Below are 4,795 nucleotides of genomic sequence, written 5' to 3' on the forward strand. Positions count from 1 at the left end.
ATTTACACCTCTAGAATTATCGCGAGCTACGCAAACCATCGAATATATATATGTGTCTACTGGAATATGTGTCGTTCACTGGACCACTACGGGGAAACACTAGAGCTACATGCCTACCTCCAATGCTGATGCATTGTGTCTATGTTCATGATACCAAAATGGCTTTCCCATGAATGGCTGGAGGCAAAGGCAGTAGAGGAGGCATTAGGTTCTTGGGTTATTATGCACTTTGATATCAGCATGCAACTTTACTCTTCTCTTTCCAATTTTTTTAGGGTTTCGCCTTTATTTTGCATGGCATTTCACTTTTATTATTGGATGATAATGATGTTGTTACAGTCAAAAAGATAGGTCAATTTGACCCTCAAAATACCCGAGACATTAGGAATGCTATGGTGTTGCTCTTGGGACATAGTTGAGTTGGTTAATACAGGATAGATTTGTTGAAGTGGGTAAAAGTCAAATTTTGACGAAGCCGAGGCAATGCCCTTTCCCGTAGTAGCCAACTACAGTTTCTTGATTTACTTCCTGATAGATGGTCGTGGGGCCAACCGTGTAGAGCCGTTGAGGTAACGGATTCCATCTTTTACTAAAGAAAAGGAACAGTACTATGGTGTTAAAGTATGTTTAATACATCTTTTAACATTACTTCTTTTAAGCCCAAAGGATACTTGATGAATGTTTTCGGTGAGAGCAAAGCACACTCTGGATGTTATTCAGTTATTCATAGATCATGGTAGATGTATATAACGATGCTGAAAATAGAGTTATTCATTCTTGAGAGTACCATTGCTTCATCAAGTTAGTATGAGTGAATCTACTTTTAATAATTCTTTTTAAGATCAAAACTTTTAATTTTGTCAATAATAATTAAGATATATACTTCATGCTATTTGTCTTACAGTGCGCGACCTATGATCTCTAAAAATAATCCAATTTAATTAATTAATCTGTAATTTAAAGTTTCTATTGCAGTTACTAATAATTAAATTGCATAATTCATGCAGCATTTTTTTATAATTTAATTAATGCTTGTAACATTTGATTTAGATTCACATAAAATATCAATTGATTAATTAATTAGAATTGTAATATAATAATATTTTATAAAATCAAGAGCAATGAACCCTACTATTTAATGCTCTTCCATCCTATTCATTTGTTCCTCCATAAGGTGCTTCAACCATTCTTTCATTGCTCATCCATTTGTTTGTTCCTTCTTCATATCTCTTATACTTGTTATAAAGGAATATTTGAATTTTCAGCTCCTTCAAATCGATCACTATCTTTTGATTCAACTGGTCGGCTTCAACCAAAGACAATGAAGAATTTGGTGCACCAAAACACAACGATCAACATATATTGATAGTATTATCTTGTAAATAAATACCTATATATTATATATATTTTTTATTTGATGATAAGGTGTCCTCGTATCATATAATATCAGAGGCAAAAATAAAAATAAAAATCTTTAAGGTGGGAGTGACAAATTAAATTTAATTAACCCTCCTAATAATGAGGATATATGAATTTGAACCTGCCATCTTTGCCAGAAAAGATTATCAAGATGAACATCCACTGAGATAGAATCATAAATATGTTCAAACATATATGTCAACATACTTGGTACATTGTGATTGCTCCGACCAATATTAGATCACCTTATCTTTTCTAATATTCCAAATTCTATAAATTTAAAAATTTGCAAATTCATCAAGAATGATTTGCTTTAAATCACAAGACTTATAAGTCTTGTGATTTAAACTTAATCAAAGGATAATGGTTTTGGAATTAGTTAATTGGTTGAAATTTTAACTTCATTTTCTTATGCTTTGTTAGTTGAAATGTAGTAAATTTCACTAAATTGGTGCGATTCGAAACCAATTTAGTTTGATTAACTCAAATTTTATTGCGTATACATAAAAAGGGGACCACTCTAGAACCTCTGTCTTAATTTCATATAAGTAATGGGTCGCCGTCTCACCTTTTGTTTATATATAACTGAAAATCTAAGGGATAAGATCCCTTTATATCGAAAGCTCCACAATTTGTAAATAATCATCACTATTCCGATATCTATTTGACGATTTATTCATGTCATTAATTAATCTTCCCAAGCTTCTCATCCAAAAGGAAGAATATTGGCTTAGAATGCTTTCGGAACATAGCTGAGTTGGTTACAACGAAATAGAATTACAGAAGAGAACAAAAATCCGAATACCCTTCTTTCGTGGACTATAATTTTTTTATTTACTTTTTCATATATGATTTTTTTTATTTACTTCCTCATACATGATCGAGAAATCAACCGTGTGGGACTACTGAGGTGCCAGTAGAATATTGACTAAAAAAAGGACTTTTGAGAGAAAAGAAATACATAATTCCAAATCATTCATATAAATATATAATTTATTTTCAGAGCAAAAAAATAATATAATTCTTTCAAAATTTATTGATAATGGTGATCAAACGTGTTGTTGATTGCGGCATGGCATCAAGACGTAGTAATGTAGCATGGTTCCCATATGAACAGTGCCGCCGGAGCTCGCCGCACCTCCTCATCCTCTGCAGCGCCTCCTCGCGCTTTCGCCGTTTGGCGGTGAACATCATCTTGTCGTCGGCGGTGCCGCCGTGATTGATGTGAGCTTCTTCCGCTGCCGCTTCTTCGCACTGGTGATTCGTGCCGCCGACGAACTTGTTGATGATGAGCGCAGAGCGGTGCGCCTTCACGCCGCCTCTCTGTTTCTTTGGCTTCTTGCTCACCTTCACTTCCACGACGCTTCCTCTGTCCACCAGTTCCATTCCCTCTTCTTCCAGCTCCTCCTCCTCTTCCTCCGCCTGCCTCCCTTGCTCCGGCGGTTGCTGCATTACTCCTGCCGCAGGCTCGACGAGGCAGATGACGAGGCGGCCATCCACTCGCCGGGCGCGCAGGTAGTTCCGACAAGGGACGGCGATGGCTTCCACGACCAGACGGCCGTCGTCGCGGTGAGAACGCAGGTGGACGCAGGGCGCGTCGCGTCGGGAAATCGACGTTAGAGGAGGCGGGAACGACCTCGCCGGCGATTGCCTACGGGCAGAGCAAAGGTATTTCACCGACGCCATCACCTCCTTCTCTTGAACCACCCACCGTCGACCGCTCTCGACTGTACACGCATCGCCGACCTCTTCCTCTCCTCCCTCTTCTTCCTCATCCGCGAAACTGTGACAGTATTCGAGGTCATCGCCGACGGAGTACGACGACGATGAGAAGCCGTCGGAGCCGGTCTCGGAGCCAAGGCACTCGGTGCAGGTATCCAAGCTCCTCTGGCTCATCAAACAACTGGAATAGCTCCCAACGGGATGACGGAAGGGTGCCGGAGGAAGGCTGGCCTCCGGCGTGTAATTGCACTGGTTTAAGTAGAAAGTTGCCGGTGAGCTTTGCGGCGCCGCAGCCGACATATTGCCAGAAACGAGTCTAGCTATTATTTAGTGGATATAGAGGAGGGGAAGAAGAGAAGGGATGTTGGAGGAGGCAATTGAGGTGGTGAAGAATGAAGTGGGGGAGGAGTGGTATTTGTAGGTGTTGAGGAAGGATAGATCATAGCTAGCTACTTGCACTTTTCACGACCACTTCACTCTTTTCTTATGTTTGTTAGTTTGGTCCATGGTTTATTCCCTCTTCAAAAATGTGACACGACCACCTCCAAAATAGGTTTTTGCATGTGGTGGTGTGTATCATGATAATGTAGAAGTGGTGTGTATCATCTACCTACCTTTGGGAGTAGGGAGTAGGGGGTGAATATTGGTTCAAAATTTATATTATATTATTCAAGTCAATAAAAATATTATATATAATATCCAGGAACTATTTATGTCTGAGTTAAGAGTTCTGAATATATAGATAGATTTAGGGTTAACTAAAGTGAGTATATTGACACTACAAAAATAACAGGAAATAGCGACGGACCATTTCCGTCACTATTCGGTCACTAATCTAGGTTAACGACCGATTAGTGACGGAAATCGACCGTCGAGAAAAAATCGGTCGCTGACGTCACTTTAGCGACGGAATTTTTTTTCCATCGCTAAAATTAGCGACGGAATTATAAATTCTGTCACTAAAATTAGCGACGGTCTAATATTTCTGTTGCTAATTAATAGCGACGAAAATTATAATTAGCGATGGAATGTATATAATCCGTTGTTAAATAGCGATGGAATTATAATTTCCGTCGCTAGTAATTTATCAACAATTAAAAAAATAAACGTTGATTAGCGACGAAATTTATAATTACGTCGCTAATTTTTAAGAAAAAATAAAAAAATTCGTTTATTAAAGACGGAATGATAAATTCCGTCGCTAATAATTTAATTTTTTTATATAATTTATTTAGTTTTTCTGATTTTCCTGTCTATATATCAAAATCTCTAGATACAATAAAAAAATCATATTAAACTCTAGATACAACATATCAAAATAAACCACATATCAAAATACATCACATTAATCTGAATACACCACATATCAAAATATATGAATACAACATTAATACAATCAGATTACAATAATATCTGAATACAATACAAATCTCTAGATACACTAATACTGTATCTAATGTCAAAATACAATAATATATCAAAAACTTATCTAAACGAGCCCAACCAAAAGAGAAGATCCTACAAAAAGACAATAAAAATAGGTTAGTAATAATTTAATTATAACAACCTATTTGAAAAATGAATGCGTACAAGTAATAACTTTAAAAATATTAAAAGTAATAGAAATGCTAACCTACCTTGCAGACAGCTACTG

The 4,795-nt window shown here is 37.2% G+C and overlaps 1 pseudogene; it reads right to left on the bottom strand.

Annotated features, from left to right (window-relative positions):
- Positions 1–2,497: 2,497 nt before the first annotated feature.
- LOC141814432 (uncharacterized) lies at positions 2,498–3,441 on the bottom strand (annotated as a pseudogene).
- Positions 3,442–4,795: the final 1,354 nt, after the last annotated feature.

This window comes from Curcuma longa, chromosome 21 (genome assembly GCF_044706935.1).
Source record: "Curcuma longa cultivar G26 ecotype Majalengka, Jawa Barat chromosome 21, ITB_CL_G26_1.1, whole genome shotgun sequence".
In the NCBI taxonomy this organism is placed as follows: Eukaryota; Viridiplantae; Streptophyta; class Magnoliopsida; order Zingiberales; family Zingiberaceae; genus Curcuma; species Curcuma longa.